Genomic DNA, 16,825 nt, shown 5'->3' with positions numbered 1-16,825 from the left:
CGATGACTGTATCGGTAATGTTACTCATGTATGTATCTCATTACGATGGCATTAATAGTAGTCAGTAGCATTCGAAGCACTACAGCACTACTTATATTTATAGTGTTATGTACTGTGTTGCTATTGTTATGGAAGGGTGGATACTGGTGCAACTATTTGTCCCACTTGCTGCTGCTTCATAGATATCACAAGTGCAATTCATAAACACTTCAACCTTCCTGGTCATTCCTGCATAAGGGTTACTTTGCTTAATATAATAAGAAAGGAATTTTTTGCTGGTTTCATTCCCATTGGTGACAGACTGGTGCTATCACTGTGTCAAGGGGTTTGGGTAGTGAGTGAGTGGTTATAGTGCAGTGGTTGTATCTGCTCTCTGAAGCCACAGGATGGCCCCCTTTGCATCCCTTTACTGAAATGTTATGTTTGAGCCTTTTTATTTTCCTTTTAAATCCAATGTTATTATTCAGCTATGCTATGCAGAAGAGAAAATCACCTTTGCAAGGACATCAGGTGCTTACCTTCTGTAATAGATGTCATATCACAACCCACACATAGAAATACAAACCATACACCCACCTTCGTGGAGGCTCTCAATAAAAATTTACCCAAACAAAAGAGACCCCAAGACAGAAATGCACTCGACCACAACAACACAATACCAACCCCAGAATACATATCTCACCACCACAGTGTGCCCCTCAACCCAAGCCCTCGAGGCAAAACATTTTGCCCAATGTACTAATCATAGAAGACTCAATTGTGAGGCACACTGATGTTCCACTCACTAGGATGAACAAGGAGTAGGTGACAGTCAGTTGTCTGTCAGGTGCCAGGATCTGCCACATAACACATGCACTCAGATCACTCCACAACAAGTACAAATATGACTCAGTCATTGTTTGTCCATGTGGGTGTGATTGACCTGAGATGTACCTCCCTGGACTACATGAAAAGAGATGTGATGAAACTCTCAGATTATGTGGCCCAGGTAGGTATGACCCTAGCCCTGAGCAGTATTCTACCGTCACCCAGAATTATACCACAGTACGAGCAGAAAATTATTGACTTCAACAATTGGCTAAGTTTCTGATGTCATTCTAAGTGGATCCAGTATCTGTCTGCCTGGGATGACATGATCGACAGACCTTGATGCTTTGCCAGAGATGGCCTGCATCTGTCACCCCTGGGTTTCCAGATACTGGCTAAGGCTCTTGACACCCCTTCCGTACCTTTTTTAGGCAGTGTTCCAAAGACTAAAATTCCACCATAACAGCTACAAACAAATGTAATCTGAGGGTCATGCTGCTCAGTACTAGAAGTCTAAATCTCAAGATACACTCGCTCGAAGCTCTCCTCAAAATGGAGAATGTTGGCATCTGTGCTGCAACAGAAACCTGGTTTAAAGAGGCAGAAAGCACCCCTGCACTCCCAGGCTACAACTCATTCCATACCTTTCAGCCTCAGAATAAGTCCAGAAGCTCCAAAGGCAGAGGTGTCTCCATATTCTTAAAGGATACGCACAACTCTAGACTGGTAGCCCAGCATAATGCATCCGAGATACTTCAGGTACAACTAACACTGGGTAAGACAGCAATACAAGACATAGCCTGCTACAGAACCCCAAATATGTCCTTAGACTCTCACTCCAAAGTCCTAAGTACCCTGCAATCTATCAAGGTCCAACCCCATATTCTCATACTAGGTGACTTCAACTACTGTTCCATCAACTGGGAAAAATATTCAAGTACCAATGCACAGGCCCAAAGCTTTCTGGAATTTATCAATTCCAGTGCCCCAGACCAGCTCATTCTGACACCCATTAGAGGACGTAACATCCTCGACCTGGTTATCACCAACATGGGAGACCGTTGTTCCACACCTATAGTCAATTCCTCCCTGGTTAAATCTGACCACAAACTGATCACTATGGAAATCTCCATCTCACCTAGACCCCCCCCCCCCCGCTAAGGTAACCACCCTAAAAAACTTCTCTAAAGCTAACTTTGGGCTCCTAAAAACAGAGGTGGCTAACTTCTCAGCACCCATGCCAATGGAAAATAGCTGCATCAACCCAATATTCTCATACTGGGTGACTTCAACTACCGTTCCATCAGCTGGGAAAAATATTCAAGTACCAATGTACAGACCCAAAGCTTTCTGGAATTTATCAATTCCAGTGCCCTGGACCAGCTCATTCTGACTGTACAAGCATGTACACAAATGCATGGATCTTGCCATACCGAACAGAACTAAGATGCTCTCCTCCAAAAAAAGGAAGCCAATCTGGTGGTCCTCAGCCATCAATAAACTCTACAACTGAAGAAAGAAACTGTTGCAGAAAAAATGAGGTCACAAGACTGGAAAACCTCCCTCATCAGTCTCAACAAAAAGCTGAGATCCCTTATCAAATCCTCTAAAGCCAGCTATGAAGGCAGAAATGCGGCTGACACCAAAAACAACCACAAAGCCTTCTATAGCTATATCAAAAACCTCAAAGGCAATGCACAGATTTGCTCAGAGTTATTGCACGATTGCACCTCCTATACTGAGCCAGCAGATATAGCCAACATACTGGCTGACAGATTCAGTGCCAACTTTACCCCCCCCCCCCCAAAGGGCCCTATCACAATGCCAGAAGAAAGCCTGGTACCCACCATTTCTGCGGCACAAGTAAAAGCTGCATTGTCCAAAGCCATGGGACCTGATAATATCCCTGGCTATGTCCTACATGAGCTACAAAATGAGCTGGCACCACATCTTCACTAGGGACGGCTTGCACCTGTCACCCTTAGGCTTTCATATACTGGCCAAGGCTCTTACCACCCCCATAGTGCCTTTTTTAGGCAAGGCTCAAAGGACAAACCCACCTCCATAGACAACCCAAGGATAAAAAAACTAAAGGTAATGCTACTCAATGCCAGAGGTCTAAACCTCAAGATGCACGCACTCGAGGCTCTCCTCAGTATGGAGAAAATCGATGTCTGTGCAGTAACAGAAACCTGGTTCAAGGCTCCTGAGAGCACCCCAGCACTACCAGGTTATAACTCATACCATGCATTTCGGCCCCAAAACTCAGACCAAAGCACAAAAGGAGGGGGAGTATCTATATTCATCAAAGATACCTACACCTCCAGGTTAATGGCACTGCACAAAGCATCAGAAACCATCCATGTGCAACTAACAGCAGGAAAAACTGCCTTTCAGTTTGCAGCCTGCTACAGAACACCCTCCCTATTACAGGAACCTCACTTGGCATTCCTGAGAACACTGGAGAATATGAAGGTCTCTCTAAACACTATGTTATTGGGTGACTTCAACTACCCAAACATTGACTGGGAAAACTACTCAAGCCCAAACACCCTTGCCCAACGGTTCCTTGAATTTATAAACTCTAACGCAATGGAACAACTGGTCACCACTCCCACAAGAGGGAACAACATATTGGACCTGGTCATCACCAACATGGGGACTCTATGTTCCACACCAGAGGTAAACCCCTCATTGGTAAGATCAGACCATAAACAAATTTCCCTGGACATCCATATCCCATCCCCACCCCCAGCCAAGGAAATCACTGTAAAGAATTTCTCAAAAGCCAACTTTGCACTTCTCAAGACTGAGGTGGAATCCTTCAAAGCCCCTGGGCCAGAGGATAATACAGCCCAATCTGCAGAATCCTTTACAAATGCATTCTATGAGCACCTGCAGGAATGCATGGATCATGCTACCCCAAATAAAACCAAGACTCACTCCTCCAAAAACAGGAGACTGGTCTGGTGGGCCCCAGCCATAAATAAACTATACAACAGAAGGAGGAAGCTACTACATGACAGAGCAAAATCCCAAAAAGGGAAGGCATCTCTGATCAGTATTAGCAAGAATCTTCGATCCCTCATAAAATCATCAAAGGCCAGTTTCAAAAGAAAAATTGCCCTAGACACTAAAGATAATCACAAGGCCTTCTTTAGTTATGTCAGGAACATGGGTGGAAACTCACAGATATGCTCTGAACTGTTGCATAACGGTACAAAATATACCAAACCTACAGACATAGCCAACATCCTGGCAGACAGATTCAGCGCAAACTTCTCCCCCCCTTCCCCCCCAAAGGAGAAAATGCCTATCCCAACTGAATGTAACCTCCCTGACATCACAGATGCACAGGTGAAAGCTGCCCTCTCCAAAGCAAAAAACACAGCATCTACGGGACCGGACGGTGTCCCAGGCTGTGTCTTACATGAGCTCCAAGAAGAACTGAACCCTCACATTAAGTCACTGTTCAAACTTAGCCTTACTACAGGATATGTACCCAAAGAATGGCGTACAGCTACAGTGGTCCCACTCCACAAAGGTGGTGCCACAACGGATCCCGGAAACTATCACCCCATAAGCCTGACTAGTCTGGTCTGTAAAGCTATGGAGCGTATTATCATGGAACTCATAAACAAAGACATGGGAGCCTCCAGACACTGGAACCTACCCAATTCGGCTTTGTTAAGGGCAGATCTTGCCTCTTTAACCTAGTTGATTTCTTTGAAACAGTTACCAAAGCCATAGATGAGGGCAAGGTAGTCCACACAGCCTACCTGGACCTCGCAAAAGCCTTCGACACAATACCCCACTCGGGCATCATAAATAAGCTTACCAGCTTAATTATCAACCCCTATATCACAAGATGGGTTGCAAACTGGCTCAGAGATAGAACCCACATGGTCAGAATCGCAGGTGCCATGTCCGAATCCAAACCAGTTGCAAGTGGTGTCCCACAGGGCTCAGTTCTGGGACCTCTCTTGTTCGGTATACACTTCTCTGAGGTTCAGGGTAGCACGGGGGGATTATGGCTGACAAAGTTCGCAGATGACTGCAAACTGGGGGCCATAATCAAATCTCCAGCTGACACAAGCATCCTCCAAAAGGGTCTCACAGAGATGGATACTTGGTGCCAGAGCCACGGCCTCATGCTAAATGCTAAAAAGTGCATAGTCATCCCCTTTGGGAAAAACAAGGTGCCCACAAATTACCACAATGGTGGTAATCCATTAAGTACGGAAAAAGTAATTAGAGATTTGGGGACCAACATAGATAGTAATCTCTCCTTTGATAATCACGTTGCCAAAGTGGTTAGAAAGACCTTCTATATAGCCCACCATATCACGAAAGGGTTCGCATCTAGATCAAGAGAGGTCATTGTGCCCCTCTACTCATCACTCATCAGGCCCATAATTGAATACCATGCCCCTTTTGGGATGTACTTTACCTGACACCTGCAGCAACTGGAGAGACCCCAAAAGTACCTCACCAAGAGGATCATGGGCTACAAACAGATGTCCTATGCAGCTCGACTAAAGAAACTCCAGCTCTACTCAGTTGCTTACCGCCTACTCAGAGGCGATCTATGCCTGACATACAAAGCCATGTCAAACCCAGAATTAATGGACATGCTCCACCTCAAAAAATCCAAGTCCCTTATTGCTACATGCTCCAGGGACCTAAACCTCAGCACAAAAATAAATAGGACATGCTGGAGGGACAGATTCATTTCCCAGAGGCTCCCCTCACTCTGGAATAGAATCCCAATTCATGTTAGACATAGCCCCTCGCTGACCCTCTTCAAGCGAAATCTGGACGCGTGGATGGGAAATCACAAATTCACCCCTGGGATCTCTTCTGTGTCCCTGCTAGACAGAGGCACAGTAAACTAATCTTAAAAGGGTACCTTCTGTGACCTACTTTACAGAGGCACAGTAGGCTAATCTAATAGGGAGGCGGAAGCTAGGCTAGGCTTATGAATGCCCTAGGGCAGATAGCCTAGTATCTACCTATGAACCTATGAACCTATCTGTGTGCCGTGTTCAATCACAGCCGTACCTCAGGCTATGTCTATAACAAATGGCACACTGCTACAGTCATCGCACTCCATAAAAGGGAAGCAACTACAGACCCTGGGAACTATTGCCCCATTAGCCTGATGAGTCTGGTATGCAAAGCTATGGAGTGCATCATCATGGACCTGCTTAACATATAGGCAATCTCCAAATTATTGACCCTACACAGTTTGGCTTTGTCAAGGGGAGTTCCTGCCTGCTGAACCTGGTTGACTTCTTTGGGGCAGTCACCAAGGCTGTGGATGAGGGTAAGGCAAGGCATACAGCCTACCTCGACCTTGCCAAGGCCTTTGATATCATTCCCCACTCAGGTACCATTGATAAATTCACTAAACTAGGCATCAATCCTTACATCACTAGGGTGGTTGCAAATTGGTTCACAGACAGGACCCACAGAGTGAAAGTTGCAGATTCCATGTCAGACTGTCGATCAGTCATGAGTGGAGTCCCACCGGCCTCGGTCCTGGGCCCTCTCCTGTTTAGCATCTACTTCTCGGAAGTCCAGGCCAACACAGAAGGACTCTGGCTGACCAAGTTGGCTGATGACTGCAAGCTAGGAGTCATTATAAACTCCCCAAGTGATGCAGACATCCTACAAAAAGGCCTCTCTCAGACCAATGACTGGTGTCAGAACCATGGCCTGAAGTTTAACACCAAAAAATGTGTTATCATTCCCTTTGGAAAAAACTCAGTTCCCATGAATTACCACATTGATGGGAACCCACTGAACACTGAAGAGGCCATAACAGATCTGGGCACCCAGGTCAACAGCCACCTCACCTTTGACCACCACATTGCCACTGTGGTCAGAAAGTCCTTCTACATGGCACATCTTATAACCAAAGGTTTCACATCCAGGAAGAAAGAGGTCATCATCCCTCTCTACTCATCCCTCATTAGACCAATCATCGAATATAACGCCCCATTTGATATGTACCCGACCAGACACCTACAACAGCTGGAGAGCCCATAAAAGTACCTCACAAAAGGGATCCTAGGCCTTAAACACATGTCCTACATGGCAGATGCAAGAAATTTCAGCTGTTCTCAGTCTGTTATTGTTTACTTAGAGGTGATCTCTGCTTGACTTACAAAGCCATGTCCAGCCCAGCCCTACTTGAAATGCTACACCTAAAGAAATCCCAATCCCCCCACGCCACAAGCTCCAGAGATCACAACCACATTACCACAATTAACAGAACATGCTGGAGGGACAGGTTCATCTCCCAAAGACTCTCCACACTCTGGAATAAGCTTCCCATTCATGTCAAGCAGAGCACCTCACTGGCCCTTTTCAAGAGAAATATTGGCCAGCACTGGGTAAGACAGCAATTCAGGTCGTAGCCTGTTATAGTTCCCCAACAATGTCCGAAGACTCACACTCCACATTCCTAAGCACCCTGGAGAATATTAGGGTCCAACCTAACACTCGCATATCGGTGACTTCAACTACCCCTCCATTAATTGAGAAAAAATACACATGCACCAATACACTTGCCCAACGTTTCCTGGAATTCATTACTTCCAATGCTCTGGACCAGCTTCTTCTTACACCCACTAGAGGTAGAAGCATCCTTGACCTGGTCATTACTAACATGGGCGACCATTGCTCTATGCCAATAGTCAACTCCCCCCTGGTCAGATCCGACCACAAACTACTCATTTTTGAAATCCACATCCCTCCCACCCACCCACACAAAGGTAACCACCATGAAACACTTCTCCAAAGCTAACTTTGGGCTCCTAAAAACAGAGGTGACTAACTTCACGGCACCCATGCAATTGGGGAATGGCTGCATAACCACTGAATCATACACTAATGCCCTGTATGAACACGTACACAAATGCATGGATCTCGCCATACCCAATAGAACCAAGACGCTCTCCTCCATAAAAAAGGAGCCAATCTGGTGGTCCCCAGCCATAAACAAACTCTACAACAGAAGGAGGAAACTGATGTGAAATAAGGTGAAGTCCCAAGATTGGAAAAACTCCCTTATCAGCCTCAACAAAAAGTTGAGATCCCTCATCAAATCCTCTAACGATAGCTATGAAAACAGAACTGCAGCAGATAGTAAAGACAACCACAAGGCCTTCGACAGTTATGTAAAGAATCTCCACGCAATACCCAGATTTGCTCAGGGCTATTGCACAAGGGCATCTCCTATACTAAGCCAGTAGATATTGACAATATACTGGCCGACAGATTCAGTGCCAACTTTACCCCTCTCTTCCCCACCAAAGGGCCAATCACAATACCAGTAGATTGCCAGGCACCCAGTATTACTGCTGTACAGGTTAAAACAGCACTGTCCAAGGCCAAGAATACAGCTTCTATGGGACCTGACAATATCCCTGGCTGTGTTCTACATGAACTACAGAGTGCACTGGCACCTCACCTGTGTGCCTTGTTCAATCACAGCCTCACCTCAGGCTTTGTCCCTACTGAATGGTGCACTGCTACAGTCACCCCTCTCCACAAAGGAGGAGTGACTACAGATCCTGGGAACTATCGCCCCATTAGCCTGACGAGTCTGATATGCAAACCTATGGAACGCATCATCATGGACCTAATAAGCAAGGATATAGGGAATCTCCAAACTCGGGATCCCACACAGTTTGGTTTTGCGAAGGGTAGATCATGCCTACTCAACTTGGTCAACTTCTTTGAGTCAGTCACAAGAGCTGTGCATGGAGGTAAGGTCGTTTATACAGCCTACCTTGATCTGGCCAAGGCCTTTGATACCATTCCCCACTCAGGAATCATAGAAAAACTCACTAAGCTAGGCATCAACCCCTATATCACTAGGTGGGTTGCAAACTGGCTCAAAGATAGAACCCACAGCGTGAAAGTAGCTGACTCCAAGTCAGACTGCTGACCAGTTACGAGTGGAGTCCCACAGGGTTCGGTCCTGGGTCCACTCCTGTTTGGTATCTACTTCTCTGAAGTCCAGGCCAACATGAAGAGACTCTGGCTGACAAAGTTCACAGACGATTGCAAGTTAGGAGCCATAATTAACTCCCCAAGTGATGTTGACATCCTACATCATTGAGACCAATGACTGGTGTAAGAACTATGGCCTTAACCTCAATGCCAAAAAAATGTGTTGTTATCCCCTTTGGGAAAAACCCACTTCCCATGAATTACCACATTGATGTTAGTCCACTGAACAAAGAAGGCGTCATAACAGATCTGAGAACATAGGTTGACAGCAACCTCTCTTTTGACCACAACATTGCCACTGTGTTCAGAAAATCCTTCAATGTGGCACATATCATTACTAAGGGTTTTGCATCTAGGAAGAAAGAGGTCATTGTCTCCCTCTACTCTTCCCTCATTAGACCAATCATTGAGTACAATGCCTCATTTGGCATGGACCTCACTAGACACCTACAACAATTGCAGAGGCCACAAAAGTACCTCAAAAAGAGGAGCCTAGACCTTAAACACTTGTTCTATAAGGACAGACTCAAAAAACTCCAACTATTCTCTGTCTGATATCGCCTACTTAGAGGTGGTCTCTGCTTGACTTACAAAGCCATGTCTGACTCAGCTCTGTTAGAAATGTTACATCTAAAGAAATCCCAATCCCTCCGCACTACACGCTCCAGAGACCTCAAACTCATTACAACAATCAATACAACAAGCTAGAGGGACAAGTTCATAACTCAGAGACTGCCCATGCTATGGAATAGACTTCCTGTACATGTCAAGCGGAGCACCTCACTGGCCCTCTTCAAGAGAAATCTTGAGAGTGGGAAATAGAAAATTCACCCTGGGGATCACTCTAGTGGCTCTACTTGACAGAGGCACTGGGAACTAAGGTCAGATGACACGATGCCAGGGTAATCCTATGGGCTAGGCTTGTAAAGGCTCCAGGGCCATTAGCCTAGTACACACCTATGAACCTATGAAATCTTGACGAGTGGATGGGTAACAGAAAGTTCACTCCAGAGATCATTCCAGTTGCCCTACTGGATCTGGGCACTGTGAACTAGCATCGGGTGGCACAGTGCCTGGGCAATTGTTTGGGGCTAGAAGACTCCAGGGCCATTAGCCTAGTACACACCTATGAACGTATGAACCTATGTCCTCAGTTGTAGGCATATAACTGTGTTGACTCACATTCCCAATTTATCTCATAACTCACATATGCAAACTGCTGAAGATGTTGTGGAATTTCATTTGCATACATATTCCATACCTGCACTCTTTCAGGTGTGCAATACTATAAGCAGATACTCATGTTAGCTTTACCAGTTTTAAAGCACACCAGCCCTATGTAGCTGTGGATTACATTCATAAATCCTACTCAAAGTTCTTTTTAAGAGGTTTATACTACATTGCATATAGCATCTCATATGTTAGGTGCATACCTCTCAGCTTCTTTAGTCAACTATTCTGGACAAAGCCAAAAATAATGGGGTGGGGGAATGAAGGACCAAAATCAGGGACATTTTTAACATCATTCTAATTCAATTAAACAGTTAGCAGAACAAGTGGTTTTGCATCAATGCGCATTTTCTGAACAATAAAAAGTATGGAAAAGAAATAGCTAACATTGTTGATTAACTGTAATCCTCTGTGAGTTACCAGAGCATCAAAAATTTTATGAGGGACAAGGCAAAAATATAAGGCAGATCAATAATGTTGTGCAAAATTAGGCATACTTGAAAGATGTGGTTAGATGCTCTTCATAAATACATAGTTAAACCTCAGGGATATTACAAAACGACACTGGGAGATGGTTTATGCTCTAGGGTACATAACAATGCCTAACAGATTATGCTTTACATTACAGTATATGACAATCATAATCCTTTTGGTACTTTTCATAACTTTTTTCTGTTTTCCTGCCTGGCATGCTGGTATGTTCCAAAGTTAATGTTCACTAGTTAACTTCGGTGTTTGTATAGTGATTATATCACAGATAATGCACAGATGAATGGTTATATTACAGGAAGGGCATCAGAAATATGCTTAAGCGTAGACTCCTAATGAAAGTACATGTGTTTTACGATTTAATATCATTAAGTGTAATCACAAACCTTCATAAACATTTAGCAAGCACAAGTTTAGCTTAGAAATATTAGTATAAAATATTTTTGCGGGGGGCAAATCATTCTGCATATTTAACCTCCTGCTATTTATCTATGACAGGTACAAGGATGCCACATCTCAGGATACTGCAATCATGAACTCATTTGTCATGCATTAATGGCAACACATAAAGAGCATTGATTGCTTCTGTATTTCAAGCAAGCCTTGCCACTGACTCAATTGCATATCCGGTCAGCATTCTAATAAACAGGTCACTCTCTGAAGCTACAGTCCCTACAATATGGAAACTATCTTAGATAACACCTATTTATAAAGGATGGCAATTCATGGAAATCTCTAATTTCTGCCTAATATCAATACTATCCCCCCATTCAAAATCATGTGTATTCACCAACAAATCATGATATATCTACTCAAAACAACCTGCTCTCTCAAACTCAGCATGCCGCAGGCCAAATCACAACAAATCCACAGTACTGTTATCCTTTACAAACACCATTAACAAAGCCAGAGACAAAGGTCACTTAGTAGCAGCAATATTCCTAGACCTCTCAAAAGCATTCAATACTGTTTCACGCACTTTACTAGTTAACAGACTATCCCACCTAGGTTGTTCCGCCTCCAGACTCCAGTGGTTCCAAAGTTACCTCCATGACAGGAAACAAGCAGTTAAATGGTCAAACCAACTCTCCCTTTCCTACCAAGCCCCACAGGAGTACCCCAAGGCTCTATTTTAGGACCCTTACTATTTAACATATTCACCAATAACCTATACACATCCTCTTCTCCACGAACATTAATATAGTATGCAGATGACTCAACCTATCAATCAAAACCCAGCAATCTTTCTTAGTAACTGAATCATGGCTTACAGAGTCCCAACTCTTTCTAAATCCCCCAAAAAACAAACTTATGATATTCCACTTAAAAAATATAACCCTCAACCCAGGCCAACTAAATATTTATACAGCTGACAATACCATCTTAGACATCGTTCATCTCAACTTTGACTCTCTTATTCAACCAAATATCAAAAAAAAAAAAAAAAGTCCATAAAAACTATGAATACTCTACAGAAACAGACATTTCCTTACCACTACAAAATTACCCTAGCTAAAACCTTCTTGCTCCCTTCACTTCACTACGGTTACTATATAATAACCAATCTGCAGAACTCCACCAAAACTAAATTAGAGCAATGCTACAATAAAGTTGCAAAGTTGCAAAGTTCGCAACCAGCTCCAACTACCATATACATCACTGTACATCACTCAGAGAATTACAAATACAACACACAACCTATTTTATAGGTCCACTGCCTGTCCAGCTCTAGAATACCTAATACAACATTACAAACCTTCTAGAAACCCAGGAAAATCTCTAGATTCACACTCTGTTGCTAATTCTTGGAGCACAATCTCTCCCAACATTAGGCCAACTCCTAGTCTACCTCTCTTTAAAGCCTTCCTAAAAGAACACCTAAATAAATTATGGCTATGTACATGCATAACCCCAGTCTAATACACAATCTGCTGTCCCATACCTCCTTGAGTTACGTTAACATGTCCATGACCATTAAGTGCTGTAAAGACTGGAAACAATGTACCATACTACTCCTATCTTTCTACTCCTTGTGAACTAATCTAAACAGCACAAGTATTCTTCCAATTCAAACATGAAGAATAGTATTATGCAAATATCCTATCACTGAGGTAGTGACACTGTATCATGTTAAAAATCTTGTCAAATTTATAATTTTGTGTAAAGTGTTATCAAGATAAACGTGTAAGGTATTCACTGTATACTTATGTCTTCTAATTTTGCTTATAAGTCTTTGTGTAAAGTGTTATCACTGTTAAAGTAGCAATGCACTCACTGCATACTTATATATTGTAGTTTGCTTGTAAGTCTTGTAATTTTCTACAACTGTGGAGCTTTTCTCCTTGGGCCTCTTCTGAAAACTGCACTTGTGACCCAATCAGACCATCCCGGTTGATAAATGTCAAATAAATAAATAATAAATAAATAAAATGTACACGTTATCCATGTTATATTAGTTGTGTTGCCTTGCAGAGTCATTGTTTTGTGGAAATAACTGCATTTGCCAGACTGATGGTATTAATATAATACTTTCTGCAGTTCAAGCAATACTTATTGATACTATGGCATACAGAGGCAGTTATCCTTATGTCAATACTTTTAAGTATTGCTCTGCATCTGTATCACTATTATCACACTGCAGAAAGGAATAATCTTGTCTCAATCAAAGTCTTCCTATCAATACTCAGAAGACCTCCTGCAACCTACAAGTGATCCTTAGCAAACTGTAGCCATTTGAAAGTCCTGGTCATAATGAATAGTAACAAATACTTGTACTTTGCCATCAACACAGGTGAGCTATCACTGTTAGCACAATTTGATAGAATCTGTCTGAGGTACAACGGCGCTGCTCAGAATTTTGTTTCCTGTACCCTGACCTGTTTGATATGTCCTAGCTCAGCATTTCTGAATTTGGTCAAAAGTGATTACTGCTGAATATTTTGTTTTTTCCCTTCCCTCAAATGTATTTACAAGGCTATCGATCTGCGGAGATCTTAAGAAGCCTAGCCTTCCATTCTAATGGCAGTTTTCTGTCCACATATTTGCATACAAATACCCAGAAATGGGCTGAGCAAGGATATGTTGGAACATTTACATGTTTTCCCTGTCCATGAAGGTCAGAGATGCTAAACCAGGGATGAATTTGTAGTTGCCCATCCATTCATATAAATTATATTTAAACAGAGTAAAAAAAAGTACTTTGTTTTATGAGGACGGGAAAACAATTCCAACTTGCTCTGTTTATTTTGCAAAAGAGATTGAGTTCACTTGAGTCAGTGTTTATGATACCAGGAAACAGGAAACACTCCAGGTGCAGTTAACAATTGACAAGACCGCTATTCAAATCATAGTTAGCTATAGCCTCCAACTTTGACCCCACCTATCTGAACATCTTTGAATCTATCAAGATTCAACCCTTTACCTTGATCCTGGGTGACTTTAACTATCCAAATATAGACTGGAAGAAATACTCATGCCAAAAAACAAATGCCCAGAGATTCCTTGATTTCGTCAATGCAAATGCCTTCGACTAGTTGATCGACATCCCCACAAGAGGTGAAAATATCTTGGACTTGGTATTGACCAACATGAGTAACCACTGCAGCATCCCTACATTGTCATCATCCATGGTAAGATCTAACCACAAAGCAATCACTTTTGAAGTCACCATCTCCTCCGACTAGGGTCAAGCAAAAAAAATTCTCCAAAGCTGATTACAACCTCCTGAGGGAAGGTATAAACAGCTTCACAGCCCTCTCCCCCTCCACAGGAACTGGCACATATGTCCAAACCTACACCAAAGTACTATATGAGCATTTATATAACTGCATGGAATCAGAAATACCCGACAGGATGAAATCATCTTCTTCAAGAAAGAGTAAACCTGTCTGGCGGACATCTGCAATAAATAAACTCTATAATAAAAGGAAAAAAATTGCTGTCCAGGACCAAGAAGGAGCAGGTGCCTAATTGAAAGCAATCTCTCCTTAGCCTGAACAAGCAAATAAGAGCACTAGTGAAATCCTCTAAAGCAAACTTCGAGTCCAAACTGGCCACATCTACTAAAGACAGTCATAAGGCCTTCTTCACATATGCCCGCAACCTCAAGAGAAGCACCCAGATCTGCTCAGAACTGGTGGTCAAGAACACCACATACATAAACACTGAAGATATAGCCAACTTGCTGGTAGACAGGTTCAGTGAAAACTTCATCCCTCTGTTCCCCAATCAGTAAAACAGGACATCCCCAGTACATGCCCCCTCTCCTTATCTCTAGGGAGGAAGTCATCACTGCCTTCTCAAAGGCAAAAAATACAGCCTCCATGGGACCCAATAACATCCCAGGCTGCATCCTACATGAACTCAAGCAGGAAGCTGCAGCACCATTAGGCACCCTGTTCAACCAAAGCTGAGTGGAGGACAGCCACTGTCATCCCTTTGCACAAAGATGGAGTGTCGACTGATCCAGGAAATTAGAGACCCATCAGCCCAACTAGCCTGATATGCAAGGCCATGCAGTTGATTATCATGGACCTCATTAATAAGGACATTGGCAACCTCCAGACACTCAATCTTACACAGTTTGGTTTCATCAAGGGAGGTCATGCCTGTTAAATTTGGTCATCTTCTTTAAGACAGTAACCAAGGCCATGGACAAGGGGAAGATGGTGCAAGCCACCTACTTTGACCTGGCAGCAGCCTTCAATACTATTCCCCACACATGTGTAATAGATAAACTCTCTCAACTAGGCATCAATCCATATGTTACCAGATGGGTAGCAAACCGGCTCACTGACAGAACCCACCTTGTCAAAATAGGTGAAGTGACCTCAAGCAGTAGATCCATAACAAGCTGGGTACCCCAAGGATCGGTCCTGGGTCCTCTGTTGTTTGGGATATGCTTTTCTGAGGTACAGGCCAAAACCAGTGGGATATGGCTGACCAAATTTGCAGATGACTGCAAGTTGGATGCTGTCATCAATTGCCCTAGTTATGTGGACATCCTCCAAGAGGGTCTTACCCAAAGAAATGACTGGTGCCAGAAACACAGCATCAAACTGAATGCCAAAAAATGCATCATCATCCCCTTTGGGGAGAATGACGTCCCCACAAATTATCACTTTGATAATACGGTTCTAAGCATGCAATCAGTCATGATGGAGTTGGGCACCTAGGTTAATTGCAAACTGACTTTTGACCACCATTTTGCCTCCATTGTATAGAAGGCTTTCTACATGGCCCACCTTATTAGTAAGGGTATCTCATCCAAGGACCAGGTGGTCATAACATCCCAGTATTTTTCCCTTATAAGACCCATTATTGAGTACAATGCCCCTTTTGGCATGTACCTCACAAAGCACATGCAGCAAATGGAGAGACAACTGAGGTTTCTCACCAGGAGAACCCAGGGCCTCAAACATCTACTCTACACAAATAGGCTAAAGGCCCTGTCTCTCTACTCAGTCTCCTACAGACTCCTCAGAGGTGACCTATGTCTGGCATATAGAGCAATATCAGACCTCGCCCTGATGGGACTGCTGCATATCCACAGGTCAAGCTCCACTCGAGTAACGCGCATGCATGACCTCAACTTGGTCTGTGAATAAGACTTGTTGGCGGGACAGATTTGTTTCCCAGAGACATCCCCTTTTGTGGAATAGACTCCATCTCCACATCAAGCAGAGTGCCTCATTAACCCTTTTTAAGTGCAACCTGGATAACTGGATAGGGAACAGAAAATACACCCCTGGGATTCCACCTGTGTCCCTGCTGGACAGGGGGATATAGTACTAACTTGTTGGAATAGGGGCTAAATTATTGGCTAGGCTTGTAACGGCCTCAGGGCCAACTGCCTAGTAACTTCCTATGATCCTATTGGACTTGCTTATTTGTAATAAGTCTGACAGAATCGGGTCTGTTGAAGCTCTATATGCAAGGCAAAGGTTGCCTCTCAGTAGCCTGCAGAATACTGTCTACAGAGACAAGGCTTTGAGGCAGTCTGCATAGTTTTTATGATTTAAGTCCTTGATTTATTTAGTGAGAAAGCAGTGGGTTTATTCCAGTTGTGATAAGTGGTTAGACAGGTACAAACTGAAAGGAACATTATACTCCCTGATCAGTCTAATGAATCACGAGTACAGTGGAATGATTGCATCCATGGATATGGATGCAATACCTTTAGATATAACCTGTGCAATGAAAAAGGGCTTATTTACTATAATGGATACATGGTGATCAAAGGGCAGTTCAAAGGGCAGTTCTTTGTTGACATAAGTTC

At 43.4% G+C, this 16,825-nt stretch overlaps 1 protein-coding gene across 1 annotated transcript in view; it reads right to left on the bottom strand.

Annotated features, from left to right (window-relative positions):
* The window catches only part of LOC122791456 (mucin-2-like), a 539,946-nt gene that overhangs the window by 188,154 nt on the left and 334,967 nt on the right, over positions 1-16,825 (bottom strand). The gene's annotated exons all lie outside the window — the stretch shown is intronic.

This window comes from Protopterus annectens, chromosome 17.part0, assembly GCF_019279795.1.
Source record: "Protopterus annectens isolate FY-2018-M chromosome 17.part0, PAN1.0, whole genome shotgun sequence".
Classification (NCBI taxonomy): Eukaryota; Metazoa; Chordata; order Ceratodontiformes; family Protopteridae; genus Protopterus; species Protopterus annectens.
This window is presented reverse-complemented; position numbering and strand designations above follow the sequence as displayed.